We start from the raw sequence: 18,562 nt of genomic DNA, 5'->3' as shown, positions 1-18,562 counted from the left end.
CGATCATTTCAGAACTCTAGTCAATATCAAAAGCCACTGCAAGAACTGAAAATCACCCAAGATAAACTACGACGTTTTGATAAAACAGTGGGATCTGTGAAGTTTTAACTTGGAAATATCCCATTTCCTTCTTTTCCCAGCTCAATGGTGTGGTAACCAAAATCCAACATCATTTTAGAGAATGGAGAAATGTGAATACTTTTTGACTTTTATTAAAAGCACAATCACCCAGAGAACAGTCCATTTGTTGTCCAAACTTGGTACTCCCTTGGAAATCAGAGTGTGTTGGCTATTTTGTTTGACTAAGAGCACAGCTTGGGTAGGGTAAGGGAGACTTACCCCAGAGCATCACTGAAGCAATGGTAAACAACTGGCAATATTTAAATTACCTAAGATAGTTGCCATTCAGTTAGGGCAAAATAGAGCCAGCCTTGGAATTCAAAGGAGGTCCTGGAGAATTAGACAAACAATGGAGCATTTTAAAAGCTACAACAACTTAAGGACAGAGTGGGGGCTGGGGAAGCTGAGATGAAGTGAGAGAGTAGGACTGACATATATACACTACCAAATGTCAAATGGATGGCTAGTGGGAAGCTGCTGCATAGCACAGGGAGATCAGCTTTAGGCTTTGCGATGACCTAGAGGGGTGGTATAGGGAGGGTGGGAGGGAGGCTTAAGAGGGAGGATAGGGCTTCCCTGGTGGCGCAGTGGTTGCGAGTCCACCTGCCATTGCAGGGGACATGGATTCATGCCTTGGTCCGGGAAGATCCCACGTGCCGTGGAGCGGCTGGGCCCGTGAAATATGGCAGCTGAGCCTGTACGTCCGGAGCCTGCGTTCTGCAACAGGAGAGACTGCGATGGTGAGAGGCCTGCATACCGAAAAAAAAAGAAAAAGAGGGAGGATATATGGGGATATACATAGATATACAGCTGATTTACTTTGTTGTACAGCAGAAACTAACACAACATTGTAGAGCGATTACACTGCAATAAAGATGTAAATAAATAAATAAATAAGAATTGTTATGATGAGTAAAAAAATTAAAAATCTACAACAAATTCTTGGGGATCTAGCAGTCTTCCCAAGGCTGTGTGCAAGGTCAGGAAAGTCCTGGGAAAAGAGAAAATGATAGTCACTCATGTCTAGCTTACCTTGAGGGGCAGTGCAAGGAAAAAGCAAGAGCTAAGACTAAGTGAAAGCCAACTTCTGGCTGAAGCCATACCTTTTTACATAGGTTTTCTTGGACAAAAGGTAGAACATATTTCCCTTTAGGGACATCTTATGAACACTGATTACTTAGTCACCAGATTTTACTGAGCAAAGGATGACTCATAGGAAGACAGCCTGAAAAATAAAAACAAGAAATAAAAGAAGAAAAACATTAGCACCTAACTCAGTGGACAAACACTAAAGGGAATACAAAATCTACAGAATTAGTCCAAGAAAGTGCTAAGCAAATAAGCAGCAATAAGAAATATGACAACCAAAAAATCTAGGAACAACAAACTTTGTAGGTGGAGAGTTCTGAATTGAGAGTTGTTTCAATATATTGTCTAAGATTTCAAGTTTTCAATTTAAAAATTACAAGACATTCAGAGAAACAGGGAAATATGCTACATAAACATGGAAAAAAATGCAGCCAACATAAAATGTAACTAAAGAGAGGGATAGATTTTGTACTTAGAGGACAAAACTTTGGATCAACTATTATATGTTCAAATAATTAAAAGAAGAATTAAAGTTTGTCAGTGACATCTCACAAAGAGAAAATATCAATACAGAAGTAGAAGTTATAATAAACAAGGAAGATTTGAAAATGACAAGAAACAAAATGGTAATAATTAGAGGGGCACAACAGCAGATTTTAGCTAGCAAAATAAAGAATCAACAAATATAAAGATAGGTTAATAAAAGCTATCCAGTATGACTAGCAAAAGGAAAAATAATGAAGAAAACAAAACAGAAACTCAGAGCCCTGTTGAACATCATCAGGTATACCAACACAGACACAGAGGAAGTCCCAGGAAGAGAGGAGAAAGACAGAAAAAGTACTTGAAAAAATAGTGCCTAAAAATTCCCATATTTGTTTAAAAACAGTAGCCTTCATATTCAAATCTCAAAAAACTTCAAGTATCCTACCAACATTATAAAAGACATGTGGAGCTGGTATATCCTTTGAAAAGGATCAAGAAAGTCTCAGGTGTCCTACCATCATTAAAAGAAGTCATTTATTTATCAAAGACAGTCAATAAAGACTGAAGGAGGCAACTGATTCTTCAAATACGAAGACAGCAACACAAGACTTCAAAGTACATGAACAATCAAGGAAACATAACACCAGCAAGAGAACACAAAACTTTTTCAGCAATCGACCCCAAAGAAATGGAAATTGATGATTTGCCTGATAAAAATTCAAGAGTTTTTCTAAGGAAGGTCATTGAGATACGAGAAATGACAGAAAAATAATTAAACAATATCAGGAAAACAGTACATGAACAAGAAGTTTAATAGAGACATAGAAATCATAAAAACAATAAACAGAAGCTGAAAATTTCAATGAATAAAATAAAAAAATATGATAGAGAGTAACAATAGCAGAGTTGATAAATCAGAAGAAAGAATCTATGAAGCTAAAGACAAGGCATATGAAATTATCAAGTCAGAGGAAAAACAAAGAAAGATAAATAAAACAGAGTGAAAGCCTACATGAATTATGGGATGCCATCAAGGACACAATCTATGCATTATTAGAGTCCCAAAAAGAGAAAGGGGAAGAAAGCTTATTTAAAGAAATAATAGGGGTTTCCCTGGTGGTGCAGAGGTTAAGAATCCACCTGCCAATGCAGGGGACACAGGTTTGAGCCCTGGTCTGGGAAGATCCCACATGCTGCGGAGCCTGTGTGCCACAACTACTGAACCTGTGCTCTAGAGCCCCTGAGCCACAACTACCGAAGCCAACACGTCACAACTACTGAAGCCCATGTGCCTAGAGCCTGTGCTCTGCAACAAGAAGCCACCACAATGAGAAGCCCACACACAGAAAAAAAGAGTAGCCCCTGCTCGCTGCAACTAAAGAAAGCTCGTGAGCAGCAGCAAAGACCCAATGCAGTCAAAAATAAATATAAATAAATAAATTTAAGTTTTTAAAGCTCAGACATCCCCAAAACGATTGCGTCCTCTCCTCAAAACTTCTTCAAGGCACATTATTAAAAGTTGTCTAAAATCAAAGGCAAAGAAAGATTTTTAAAAACAGCAAGGGAGAGAAAATTCCCTTTATAAAGAAGATTGAAATAATGCCAAGTATCTTGTTTACCACAGTGGTATGAAAATAGAAATTAATAATGGAGAAATACTGGAAAATTACAAAATATATGGAATTAAGCAAAACATTCCTGAAAAACCAATGGGTCAAAGAAGAAATCAAGAGGGAAATTAAAAATACCATAAAACCAAAAAAATGAAAATGAAAGCATAGCATACCAAAACTTATGAGATGTAGAAAAGGTAGTTCAAAGAGGGAAGTTTGGAGCAATAAATGCCTACATTAAGAAAATATATCTCAAATAAACAACTTTACACCTCAAGGAACTAAAAAACTAAGAATAACCTAAGCCCAAAAGTTCATAGAAAAGAAAATAAGAAAGATCAGAGCAGAAATAAATAAGAGGCCAGAAAACCCATAGAAAAGATCAATAAGACTAAGACCTGTTTTTTTTAAAGATAAACAAAATTGCCAAAACTTTAGCTGGGCTAGCAAAAAAAGTGAGAAAATAATCAAATAAGTAAAATCAGAAATAAAAGAGGTGAACTTATTGCTAATAACACAACAATACAAAGGATTATAAGAGACTACTATGAATAACCCTATGCTCAGAAATTGGATAACATAGAAGAAATGGATGGATTCCTAGAAACACACAACCAATCAGGAATAAATCATGAAGAAATATAAACTCTGAAAGGACCAATAATGAGTAAGGGAACTAAATCAATAATCAAAAACCCTCAACAAAGAAAATCCCAGGACCTAATGGCTTTACTGATGAATTCTATCAAACATTTAAAAAAGAATCAATAACAATCCTTCTCTTCTCAAAAAACTGAAGAGAAAGGAATACTCTCAAACTCATTTTATGAAGCCAGCATTGTCCTGTTACCAAAGCCAGACAAAAACATCACAAGAAAAGAATATCCCTGATGAACATAGATTAAGAAAATTCTCAGCAAAACACTAGTGAACTGAATTCAAAGCAATTAAAAGTATTATACTCCATAATCAAATTAGATTTATTCCTGGGATGTAAGCATAGTTCAACATACACAAATCAATGTGTTACACCACATTAACAGAATGAAAGACAAAAATCACAATCATCTTAATAGATACAGAAAAAGCATAAGATAAAATTCAACATCTTTTTATGAGCAAAAATCAAAAATTAGGAATAGAGGAATATATCTAAATATAATAAAGCCCATGTACTACAAATCCACATCTAACATCGTAGTCAATGCTGAAAACCTGAAAACTTATCCTCTAAGATAAGTAACAAGACAAGGGTGTTCAGTCTTGCTACTTATTTTCTAAATGCTACTGGAAACCCTAGCTAGAACAATTAGGCAAGAAAAAGAAATTATAGGTATTCAAATCAGAAAGGAAGAAGTAAAATTGTCTCTGTTTGCAGATCACATAACCTTATATATAGAGATAAAGCCCTAAAGACTCCACCAAGATACTGTTAGAAATAATAAACTCAAAGTTGCAGGATACAAAATCAATGTACACTAATCAGTCATATTTTTATACACTAAAAACAAACTGTTGGAAAGAGAAATTAAGAAGACTTTCTTATTTACCATAGTATTGAAACAATACAATATGTAGAAATAAATTTAACCAAGAAGCTGAAAATTTTATACACTGATAACTATAAAACATTGATGAAAGAAACTGAGGAAGACACAAATAAATAAGCAGATATCCTGTCTTCATGGATCAGAAGAATTAAAATTGTTAAGATGTCCAGACTACCCAAAGTGATTTACAGATTCAGTGCAATTTCTATTAAATTCCATTGGCATTTCTCACAGAAATAGAAAAAAAATCTTAAATTTGTATAAAACAACAAAAGATGCTGAATAGTCAAAGAAATCTTGAGAAAGAAAAACAACACTGGAGACGTCACACTTCCTGATTTCAAATTATATTACAAAGCTATAAGTATTCAAAACAGAATAGTACTGACATAAAAACTGACAAACATGGGCCAATAGAACAGAATCAAGAGCCCAGAAACAAGCCTCTATGTATACAAGCAACTAAAATTTAACAAGGAAGTCAAGAATACTCAAAGAGGAAAGAAAGGGCTCTTCAATAAATGATGTTAGGGAAACTTAATACCCACATGCAAAAGAATGAAACTGGACCCCTATGTGACACCACTCAAAATTAACTCAAAATGGATTAAAACTAACTCAAAATGGATTAATATTTGTGTCTCCCTCCTCTCTGTGCTCTTCACTCAGGAACTCAGCTATACCCTCTATAAGGCACATAAAGACACACAAATTGTATGCCATCCAACAATGCCTTCATTGATGGGGGGTAAAGCCATCACATGGCTTTTGAGATGCTATCCTCTGATACAACAAACATATCTTAAATATACAGCAGATAGCTGAATTTGTCGGCACCTAGAAAGTTTTGGACAAAGTCATGCAATGGAGTTGAAAGCACATGGGGCCCTATAGAGAGATGTGCTATGTACGCCTGTCATGTATGCATTTCTATTAGTTCATGTCTGCTTCCTGAAAGATTAATTTTCTATTTCATTATTGCTTAATGTCCAGAATGGCATTACCATCATCATTACTTCTACTAGATACCCCATATATCTCTGCTTTTAAAGGCCCATCTTCAAATATATTTTATTTGATTTTAGGATAAGGGCCAAAATGGCCATAGGAATTAAAGGACCAAAGTGTTGACATAAGAATATTATTAAGAACTGCTTGTACTCTACTAACTACCACCTTGCTCACACAATCCTTGAGAAACCACTTTTCTGTGTGCATAATCAAAATTTCCTTCTTTTATATTTTTCTAAATACCCTCTATCCTTTTGACAGTAGTTTCACAAACTCAAGTTTAAAAACAGTATGTATTAGAGCTGAAATCTTATAACACCCTCTCTAGTCACACCTACTCTGCATTGTGCTTTGTCAAGCTCACCAACTAAGTTTAAGTCTTGACAGGATAGAAACCATATTTTACAAAGCGCAGGTCCTAAGCACCTATACTCGGCAAACTACCCTGAACACAGTAGGTACCTGCTCAAACAATTGTATCTGAAGTTGAAGATTCAGATGATAGTGATGCCATAGAAGCCTCACTGGAGAGTTTTGACAAGACATATATACACAACTATCTTCTTCCCAACCATCAACCACTATGCCTTCAGGTGCCCACCCACCCAGCCAGGGAAACAGTACTTAGATCTGAGTGCAGGATGTGAAGATCTCACCCTCAGATTAAGAAGTGATTGCCTTGCTCTATCCACAAATGTTGGATCTAGGGATGAATTTCAAGAAAATCCTTACATGTTCTTTTTAATCAATGTCTTCATTTTACTTGGGATACATAAGTGTCTACTTTGCATTGTGATTCAGCAAGGGACAAATTAAAACCTCAGCCAGAAATACATTCATTCTCCCCTAGGTCTAAATTCATGGAAAGAAAACTGCCATGATGGTAGATGGATCCCTGTATTCATTTCTTAAGGTTGCTATAACAAGAAACCATAAACAGGGTGGCCTAAACAACAGAAATTCATTGTCTCACATTTCCATAGGCTAGAAGTCTGAAATCAAGGTGTAGGCAGTGTTGTTCCCACTGAGGGCTGTGGAGAATCTTTTCCATGCCTCTCTCTTAGCTTCTGGTGGTTTGCTAGCCATCATTGTCATTCCTTTGCTGGGAGGTGTATCATAACTGATTTCCACCTTCATCTTCACTTGGCAATCTCCTTGTGTGCATGCCTGACTCTGTGTCCAGATATTCCCTTTTTTATAAGGATACCGATCATATTTGATTAGTACCAAACTTAATGACCTCATTTGAACTTGATTACATTCTGTAAAGGCCCTGTCTCCAAATAAGGTCACTTCTAAGGTATTGGGGGTTAGGGCCCCTGACATATGTTTTTTTGTGGAGGTGGTGTAATTCAATCCATGACCATCTCAGCCTAGTGTGTATCGTGTACATGGTTACTTTAATATTAATAATATGCATACATGGTTTTATTTCTTTCCACCATAAAAACAATTTTCTCTGCATTTTTAGCTCAGGTAAGTGGAATGCTGTTGCTTGAAGAGAGAGGCTCAGGAAGGGAGAGATCATCCGAAAGGGAATGGAAACATTCAGCTGATGAAAGGAAGTTCTGTGCCCTTGGAGGGAGGACAGCTAGTGAGCACAGCTTATTCAGGTAAAGAGGAGTTGAAGAGGGTGAAGGAGTGGGCAGAGTCTTTAACGCTCAATTCTGAAAAGCTAAATGGAACCTGGCAGTCAAAGCTACAGTTTGAGTGTCTAGTGCCCACTTAACTGGGTCACCATCTGGAGGGGCTGTTGGCTATAACCCCAGGGAGTCTCTGAGCCTTTGTTTCTTGACAATAATAGCTGCCACGTCCTGGGCCCTTATACCCCAGGGAGGACGCTAGGTGCTACCTTATATTACTACATCCTGTGCTCCTTAACAGACTTATGAGGAAGCTTGTGTAGATGAGAGAATGAGGCTCAGAGTGGTTCGCTATCATTTTTAGCTCTAGATTGTGATGGGACCAGAGTTTGATTCCTGGTTATTTGAGCTCAAAGTTTCAGTCTTTGGCTCTGTTGTTGTCCTTGGAACCAATTCCTTTCCTCAACCTGGTTCACACTAATCACGCTGTGTGGTAGGAAATGCCACTAGACTGCAGTCATTGTGCACTGCCCAGTAGGCAAGCATGGTGCACTAGGAGTATCTCAGGGGCCTGAGACCTGAGGCCTGCTGCTAAGCCAGTTCCATTGTTTCTTTTGTGAGATTCAGAGCTGGGTCTCTCTCTCTCTCTCTCTCTCTCTCTCTCTCTCTCTCTTTCACACACACACACACACACACACACACACACACACACACACACGTGGAGTACATGAGAGCCCTTATTTGGCAGCAAAGACACCTTTGGTCCTCTTCCCATATTATCACCTGTCATGGACTTGCTTGCATTTCCCCTCACAAATTTATGTATTGAAACCTAGTCCCCAATGGGATGGTATTTGGAGGTGGGGCCTTTGGGAGATGATTAGACCATTAGGGTAGAGCACTCATGAATGGTATTGGTACCCTTCTAAAAGACAGTTTTCTTGCTCCTTCCACCATGTGAGGACAGAGTGAGAAGACAGTCTTCCCTCTACAAGACAGGAATCAGGCCCTCGCTCGACACCAGATCTGCCAGAGCCTTGATCTTAGACTTCCCAGCCTCCAGAACTATGAGAAATGTATGTTTGTTGTTTACATCACCTAGTCTGTGGTATTCTGTTATAGCAGCTCATATGGACTAAGACATCACCACAACCCCAAAACATTCTAGTACTTACATCCTATTCCTGCTGCAGTATATCCCCAATGTGTAACTTTGGAGAAGAAGGCTTTTGTTTGACTTAATTTCCTCTCTTCCCTCAACTTCTAAATCTCTCATTTTCATTTTTTTTTTTTTACTCCTACAAAGTAAGGAGCCATACCTCATTTGACTGCTTTACTATAGAAGAATCATTGATTATATAAGCTCACTTTAGGGAATAAGATTTGTTAGTTAACTTCCACTATACCTAACTGGTTCAGTGATTAAACTTTCAACAGTTTTCAAAAAGCTGTAGGGAAATGCACATGGATAGAAAAGTGTGTTCTGTGCGTGTGTGTGTATGAATCTGTGTACTCAAAACGTATAGTTTATTTAGTAGAGATAAATGACATTTTATTATTTTCTGGAACAAATCATCTGGAAATCCTATTATGACAGATGAACCTTAAAGCTGGTCCTGCCCAATCGGCACACTTCCCTCCCACACCTAAACACACAAAACTCATTTTATAGAAAAAATATGATATTATTTAGAAAAATAGGTTTCTCTGTGACATCTCTAACCTATGAAGTTAGTATTAATGTTAGCTAACTTAAATATATTCTCTAATCATAAGTCACTTGGTTGTACAGAGAAGGAAGAGGAGGGCTGGTTAGATGTATTGATGGTTGTAAGCTGCCCAACATGGCTTAAGTTCTTAGAAAGTTTTCTCCTTCTTCTCTGAAATAAAACAACTTTAGGGGAAGAAGAGCCAGGCTAGACTACATGGTTCACAAACCTCAGACTACTGAGGGAAATGAACCTAAGCATACTGTTGCAGGCATTTGAAATGCCTGGGTTGGGTCTGAATCTAAAAGTCCTAATTCAAAGGTTTTGTATTAGATATTTTCGCCCTAAGGCTACATCATGTACATGGCTGACAAAACACAGCCAGGCTTGCTTTCTTTCTTTCTTACTTTTTTGCATTTTACTGAAATATATATATATTCAGAAAAGTGTTCTTACCACAAATGTACAGCTCCATGATTTTTTTTTTTACAACCTGAACACGTGTGTATTCAGCACTCGGATCAAGAAACAAAACATCACCTGTGTTCTGGAACTCTCTCACTCTCTGTTCCAGATTTTCTCCTTCCCTCTCCAGACTGTGCTGAGAATCAGGCTTTTAAAAAAATTGATTGTGCCTGCATAACTTTATTTACCTGGAGACAGACCACAGAAAGAGCATATGAAGAAACATAGGGAAAAGGCATTCCACAGTCTCTTCTGAAACTTGGCTCTGAGAACTGGCACCACCACGGATGGTACAACCATGAGCAGCCCTCTGGGGCTCCTGCCCTGATGAGTTAACAAGCAGATGTGTTCCTCATGGAATTCCAGGATGGAATCAGCCTATGGAGGTCTTTACTTTGGAAGTTACTTGCTCTTTTTCTTCTTCCCAACTGGGATTAGATAAGCTGTTGAAATAATAGCTATGAATATATGAGGTCAGTCTCAGCTGATAAATCCTTAATTGGTGTGTCTTGTTCTTTCTATCTTTCTTTAGGGCCATTCCAGCCATCTTCTGTATTCCCTGGACTCCTCTGTATCAATACATGGCATTTCCCTAATATTTCAGATAATTTTCTCCCTGGGTATTATTTCAGCCACAGAGTTAAAAATGTTTGGTATTTTTAGATAACGTCCTTCTCTGCCAATGTCTCAGGCAGCTTGCAAAGGTGAACTTATACTCTCTGTTGTATATGTTTTGATTAATATAAGTAATGTTTACTTTACAGTTTTCACTCACAACAGTCCACGTGTATAAACAATATATTTTGAAACATTTCTTAATCAGAGGTGGAATCAATGTAAAGTGCTGTGGTTATAAAATGTTTAGTGCTTCTGATCAGTAGTTTCCCCAAGTTCCCTTTTGGCTCCACTAGGAAAATCATAGGTGTCAGGGAAGGTGCAGCCTGAGTAAATTGTGCCTATCCTGATCCCACACGAGAAGCATGAATGAATAACTTATTTTGTACTTTAGTGAACTAGAGCAGAAAGTTAGCCTTGAGGAAGTACTAGATTTCAAACTTTTAGTAGGCAAAATTCAAGATTAATTCAAGAACTGATTCATCCACGTACTAGATAAATGAGCTTGACGAGTCACCTTGCATCTAAGGGTCTCAGTTTTATCCCAGTTAAGATGTGTCTGTGGCAGATAGAGATCAGTGAGTCCATTGTCACAGCCAAGTACTGCCACAAAATAGATTACCATGGCTCTCCTTGGGTTGCCCTGGGGCCAAGAGAGGGGCACACAACTGAGTCATTATTTTGCCTCTGTTAAGAAATCTGTTAGGTTACTACAACAGGAGATGCAGTTTCTTGCTAGAATTATAAGCAGCTTTTTAAAAATTTATTTACTTATTTACATTTGTTTTCGGCTGCATTGGGTCTTTGTTGCTGCATGCGGGCTTTCTCTAGTTGTGGCAAGTGGGGGCTACTCTTCGTTGCAGTGCGTGGGCTTCTTATTGCAGTGGCTTCTCTTGTTGTGGAGCACGGGCTCTAGGCACACGGACTTCAGTAGTTATGGCACGCAGGCTCAGTAGTTGTGGCTTGTGGGCTCAGTAGTTGTGGCCCATGGGCTCAGTAGTTGTGGCTCGCAGGCTCTAGAGCACAGGCTCAGCAGTTGTGGTGCACAGACTTAGTTGCTCCACGGCATGTGGGATCTTCCTGGACCAGGGCTCGAACCCGTGTCCCCTGCATTGGCAGGCAGATTCTTAACCACTGTGCCGCCAGAGAAGCCCTATAAGAAGCTTTTTGTAAATAAAAAGATCACCACTAACCCATTATCTGTCTAGAGGAACTCTGCCCATATTTGTCATGATGCTGACCCACTGATCCCTATGATAATAGACCATTTCAATAAATGGTGAACCACCACCATTTCAGCTGGTGGCTGGGATGAGGATGCTTCCTGTGGCAATGAAACACACACACATGCACACACAACTGATACCTCATGAAGGGATCAAATCTTGAACCCTAGAATCACTACCACAATTTTAAAACTAACTGAATTAGACAGACATTCTGCAACATATGTTCTATTTCTGAGGTTTGCAAGGATCTCACTCCGTCTGAGTATCTAATTAGTTTTTCTTAACTATATTAGCAGAATGCCTAGTGCAAATATCTTATTTAGGGTGATGGGGGAAAAAAACAGTTATCTACAAGCAAACACAGAACACTGATATCTCTGAAAAACCCAAATCTGTCCTCTTGAAAGCTGTCATTCTCTAATCTTCATTTGATGTGAGCTGCATATAGGGAGACTGTATGGCATTATTATTAAAAGTGTATATTTTGTAATCGGATATCCTGACTTTACTGTTTTCTAGCTGTGTGATCTTAGGTGTATAAATTACTCCCTCTGTGTACTAGTTTCTTCCTTTGTAAATAATGATATCTGCTTTAGAGTGCTGGTGTGAGGATTAAATGAGATAATACATTAAGAGTTTAGAACAATGTCTAGCACACAGTAGGCACTTGCTAACTGAAGCTTTTATTATTATTCACATTGTGTCTGCTTATGGAGACATATAGGAGTCAATTGATTCATTTCCATTATCCAGCGCTAATATTTCTTCTGGCTTTCTAGCAACACTGCCTTCTTAGACATGTGCTTTATATTCTAAATTGTGGGGGATGGGGGTGGGGGAACACACATGATCCAGATTATTTCGTGCCATTAAAGCATTTAAGTTGTAAATGATGGGCAATCAAATCTCATGCTTCAAAGACTATGTTGATCGTTTAAAAGTCTCTCTTCTTTCTAAATGTGGGTCCTCTACAGCAGATGGTGCTGTCAGTGGTATAGCGTCCTTCCCACAATGAGCAAGGATGGTTTAATAAGGCCTTACCTTTACAAAGCAATTTCCCTGCTAGTTAAGAGTATGTGCTCAGAAGTCAAATTATGCAAGTTATATCCCAGCTCCTTCATTTACTTATTGTTTAACCTTGGGTAAGTTATTAAATTTCACTTATCCTTGGCTACTCCAACAGGGAAACAGAGATAGTAGCAGTAGTTACCTCAATATATTGTGGTATGTGTTCAATGAAATAATGAAAAGATGCCTATAAAGCTTTTAGCTATATTTGGGACATAGTTTTACTACTAATTTATTATCAGTTATAACATTACTTTTACCTGTGTCTGTTTATGTGTGCCCTGTTTATGGTATAGAAGGCTGCTAGAGACTGACAGTTTACATCAAAAGAGAGTAAGAACTCCATTGTCGTTTTTAAAAAAACTATAGAATACCTCCCTTACAAACTTAGAATATTATTACCAACTATGAAGGAAGCAGTGAATCTCTGTGATGCCAGCAGATAATTGTAGGTTCAATTCATGACACAACAGAGGTTTCATTTACTAATTAAATGGTTACGTAATAACTACAGACTGGCTAAGGGAGTCTGAACCTGACTTTATGCTTTCTCCACTTTGATAACAGGATGTTATTATTGGGCACTATTGCTTCTAGCCCCTCTCAGCTTACAGAGCAAGGGAGTCTATGTGTGCAGGCTAACCCGTGTTACAAATACACATATCTGTAACCATCTGCATATATTGCACTAGATGTGTTCATAGTGATGCCTTTAACTCTAGTCCATTCCCACATGGACCATTCTAGCCTCTTACCTTTGCTTATTTATATGTAACCTTCATTTCATCAGTGAGTAACCTGGCTCTTAGCATCTGCCATCATTTTAACTGTTGAATTCAAATACAGATGTATGGCAGTATCAGAACTGTTAATCTGTACTCCCGAGGGAACATCTTTATCAACTGGACATGAGTGCTTATGGACATGAGTGCTTATGTACAGTCTCCTTTGCCTTTAATCTTACAGACACCATCTCCAGGTACCTAGGTCAGCACCTTTTCCCCTCACCTCCTTTAGTGAGATGTGCCATATATTTGTAATAGTTAGGTTGTTTTGTCAGATTCTGTATTCCATCCTGAGACCCCGTGACCTTCTGCATGAATTTCTAAAAATTTACATACATTAAGGATCCCTCTTTTTTATTTTTAATTGAAAGCTATGCTTTATTTGGTGGAAAATTTTAGGACTTCAAGCCCAGGAGGCAGCATCTCAAGTAACCCTGAGAAAACTGCTCTGAGGAGTCAAGGGGGGAGCAGGATATATAGGAGTTTGGCAACAAATGGCAGGTAGTCTGAATGTCAAAAGATTATTGTTGTTGTTGTTTTAAATTATTTATTTATTTTTAGGTCACGTGCGCAACTTCTGGGATCTTAGTTCCCCGACCAGGGATTGAACCCACAGCCAATGCAGTGGAAGCTTGAAGTCCTCCCCAAAAGATTATTGTTGCTTAAAGAAAACCAGATATCTCAAGTTAAGGAATTTGGCGCTTGTCTATGTACGGGAAGATGCAAGAGTCTGGGCTCACTGAAATCATTCCTTTGATGTGCACCTCAGCTATCCGGGTCCAGCATCCCATGTTTTAATATCCTGAGTTTCCTCAGGGCTCACCGTGGGGAGTGGCTGTGGTCTGATGAATGCTAGATGGCAGGTATTCTTTTCCTCCCTGAGTTCCCTCAGGCTCATCAGCTCACCAGCAGTGGCTGCAATCGCTGATGACTGTGACATCTTTTGTTTATTGATATGGCAGGCAATAAGATTCACTCTTTAATCATGTAAAATTCTATGTTGTAAAGCTTTATGGATTTTGACAAATGCATAGCGTGGTACATCCAGCATTTCCGTAACACACAGAAGTCTCACCTCCCTAGAAAATTCTCTATGCCTCACCTATTCAACACTGCACCTCTCCCTCACAACAATCTCCCTAGCACCCACTGATTTTTTTTACTGTCTTTTTAGTTTTGCCTTCTCCAGAATTTCATATAATTGAAATTACAGAGTACTTAGACTTTTCAGACTGAATTCTCTCACTTAGAAATATGCATTTAATGCTCACACATGTCTTTTCACAGATTCATGGTTTATTTCTCTTTATCACTGAAGAGTATCCCATTTTGTGGATATACCATAGTTTGTTGATTCATTTATCTGTGGAAAGACATAATTGTTGCTTCATTTCTTGAAGATTATAAATAAAGCTGCTATAAACTTCATATGCAGGTTTTTTGTGTGCATATAAGATTTTTAACCCAGATTTACTGAGATATAATTGAAATGTCACATTGCATAAGTTTAAGGTGTAAAAGTGTTGATTGATACACTTATATATTGCAACATGATCACCACCATAATGTTACCTATCACCTGCATCATATCACATATTCACCATTTCTTTTTGTGGTAAAAAAATTAAGATCTACTTTCTTACTAACTTTCAAGTATATAATACAGTATTGTTAACCATAGTCACTATGCACTACATCAGATTCCCAGAACTGAGTTATCCTATAACTGGAAGTTTGTACTCTTTGACCAACATCTTGATATTGAGCAGGACCTTGTGGGGCTCCTGGGCACAACAGCTTTCCTGTGTCCCCCACTTCTTTGATTACAGGAAATAGGCTTCATTCAGCCTCCATGACCTTCCCTCAAGCAGTCGTTAATTAGGAAAGAGAGGGGATGGGAGACAAGGGAGGAACATGAGAACAAATAGTGCAGCCCTGGGGCAGGATCCTGGTTCCCCATCAAGGGATACACACAACAATATCTTTGAGCTGTTTTGCAGATACTGAAACCCCTACCAGGTGGGAGAAATTAACAGTTAATGAAGGCATGATGCCCATGAACACGTAGACCCCAGAAGGGTTGGAACAAGAAGGTTGATGATACTGACTTCCACTTACCTCCCCACCACAGCTCAGAAGAATGTCCATGAGCTGATCACGCCCTCTTTGAACCATTACTGTAAAACTCCTCACTACCCTCTCTAGGTCAAGACACACAGTTTTAAAGACGTTAGCCCACTGTGTCCCCCTTTGCCTGGCAAAGCAATAATGCTATTCTTTTCTACTTCACCCCAAACTCTATCTCTGAGATTGAATTTGGTGAATTCAATCTGCAAAATTGAATCCAGACTCTGGATTCAATCCCCCTTTGTCTGCCTCCATGACCCTCCCACACCAGCCCAGCCCCTGGTAACTACCATTCAAGTCTCTGTTTCTATAATTGGGCTTTTTTAGACTCCATATATATGTGATATCCTACAGTATTTGTCTTTCTCTGTCTGACTTGCTTCACTTAGCGTAACACTTATTTCAAGGTCCATCCATATAGATTTTAAAATCAGTTGTGTAAATAGCTAGGAGTGCATTGTCTGCATCCGGTGGCAAGACTGTTGATCTCTGTAAGAAACTGCCACTGTATTCCACAGTGGTTGTACAATTTGCATTCTCATCAGCGATGAATGAGACTTCTTGTTGCTCTACACTTTTGCCAGCAATTGGTATTGTCAGTTTTTTTCAAAACTTTAGCTATTTTAATAGGTGTGTACTAGTATCTCATTGTTTTAATTTATAATTCCCTAATGATAAATGATGCTGAGAAGCTTTGCATATGTTTATTTTCCATCTGTATATTTTCTTTGGTGAAGTATCTGTCAGACCTTTCCCCAGTTTTTAATTGGGCTCTTAGTGGTTGTTGGGTTTTTTTTTTCTGAGCTTTAAAATAATTTTGTATATTTTGAATGTCTTTTATCAAATATGTGTTTTGCAAATATTTTCTCCCAGTTTGTGGCTTTCTTTCCATTCTCTTAATAGTGTCTTTCTCAGAGTAGAGGTTTTTAATTTTGATAAAAAGTTCAAGTTATCAATTTTATTCTTACACAGATGATAGTTTTGGTGTTATATCTAACAACTCACTACCAAACACAAGGTAACTCAAATTTTCTCCTGTTAGTTTTTTCTAGAAGTTTTATGGTTTTCATTTTGCATTTAGGTCTAAGATCTATTTTCAGTTCATTTCTAGGAAAGTTGTACGGTTTATGTCTAGGTTTTTTTTTTTTTCTTTTGTAAATGGATGCACACTTATCCCAGTACCACTGGCTGAAAGACCATCCTTTCTTCATTAAATTGCCTTTGTTAAAGATGAGTTAACTATATTTTTGAATATTTTTCTGGACCCTTTCTTCTATCCCATTAATCTACATGTCTATTTTTTCTCTAATTCCATGCTATCTTGAGTACTGTATTTTTATAGTAAGTCCTAAAAATAGATAATATGAACCCTTCATCTTTGTACTTCTTCTCCAGTATGATGTTGGCTATTCTAAATCTTGTGACTTTATACATAAATTTTAGAATCAGTCTATCAGTGTCTGCAAAATAGATTATTGGGATTTTCATTGGAATTTTTTTGAATGTAGAGATCAAGTTGGAAACAATTGACAGCTTAGCAATATTGAGACTTTCAATCCATGAACATGGAATATCTCTCCACTTTGAGAGATCTTCTTTGACTTCTTTCATTAGAATTTTGTAATTTCCTGCATATAGACCTAGTACATTTTAGATATATGCCTAAATATTTCATGGTTTTAGTTTTATTGTAATGCTATTTGTTTGTTTGTATTCAAATTTCAATAGTTAATTGTGGGTATATAGGAAATAAATTGACTTTCATATATTGAACTTATATTCTGCAACCTTATTATGCATGTATGTTTATAAGTTCCAGGAGTTGTTTTCTGTTTCTACTTTGCTTTTTCTACATAGAAAATCATGTCAGTTTTATTTCTTCCTTTCCAATCTGTATTTCCTTTTCTTGTCTTATTGCACTAGCTAGAAATTCCAGTATAATGATAAATATAAGTGATTAGAGTGGACATTTTTGCCTTGATCTTGATCTTAGGGGAAAAGTGCCTAATTGATGTGATAATATAATTTTTCTTCTTAAGTTAGTTGATATGGTGGATGACATTGATTAATTGTTAAATGGTGAATGATTCTTGCATACCTGGAATTAATCCAACTTGTCATCATCTATTATTCAGTTTGTATATTGTCGAATTTAATTTGCTGTTATTGTGTTGAGGATTTCTGCATCTCTATGCATGAGTGTTATTGGTGTGTAGTCTTCCTTTCTTATAATGTCTTTATCCATTTTGGTATCAAAATAATGCTGGTCTCATAAAATAAGTTAGGAAGTGTTCCCTCTGTATTTATTTTCTGGCAGATATTGTTGAGAGTTGATATAATTTCTTGCTTAAATGTTTGGTAGAATCCATTAGTGCTTTCTCTATTTTTTGGAAGAATTGTGTTGCTTTTTATTTTTAAAAGTTATGAGTTCTTGATTCAATTTCTTTAGTGGCTGTAGACCTATTAAGATTATTTACTTCTCCTTGTGTGAGTTTGGACTGTGTCAAGAAATTGGTCCATTTCATTAAAGTTATCAAATTTGTGTACACAAAGTTGTCATAATATTACTTTATTATCCTTATAGTGTCCATGGGATCAGTAGTAATGTATCATTTTTCATTTCAGATATTAATAATTTGTGCCTTGCTAGAGGTTCATCAATTTTATTAATATTTTGAAAGAACTAATCTTTTGGTTCTGTTGATTTCCTCTATTGATTTCCTGTTTTCAGTGTCATTGATTTTTTTATCCTAATTGGTATTATATATTTTCTTTTGTTTGTTTAAGGAGTCTTAAATTGCTCCTTCTTCTCTAGCATCATAAGATGGACGTTTGGGTTATTTATTTTGGATTTATTATTTTTTTTAATGTATGTATTCAATACTATATATTTTTCTCTAAATACTAACTTTGCAGCATCCTAAAGTTTTTGATAAGTTGTACTTTCATTTTCTTTGGTTTAAACTGTTTTTAAACCCCTCTTGAGACATTTTCTTTGATCCATTTGAAATTTAGAAGTGTGCTGTTTATTTCTAAATATTTGCAAATTTTCTAGTTACCTTTATGTTATTGATTTCCAGTTTAATTCCATTGTAGTCTAAGAACAATCTTT

This window comes from Phocoena sinus, chromosome 8 (genome assembly GCF_008692025.1).
Source record: "Phocoena sinus isolate mPhoSin1 chromosome 8, mPhoSin1.pri, whole genome shotgun sequence".
Classification (NCBI taxonomy): domain Eukaryota; kingdom Metazoa; phylum Chordata; class Mammalia; order Artiodactyla; family Phocoenidae; genus Phocoena; species Phocoena sinus.
The sequence above is the reverse complement of the archived record's forward strand: the minus strand, read 5'-3'. Positions refer to the sequence as shown.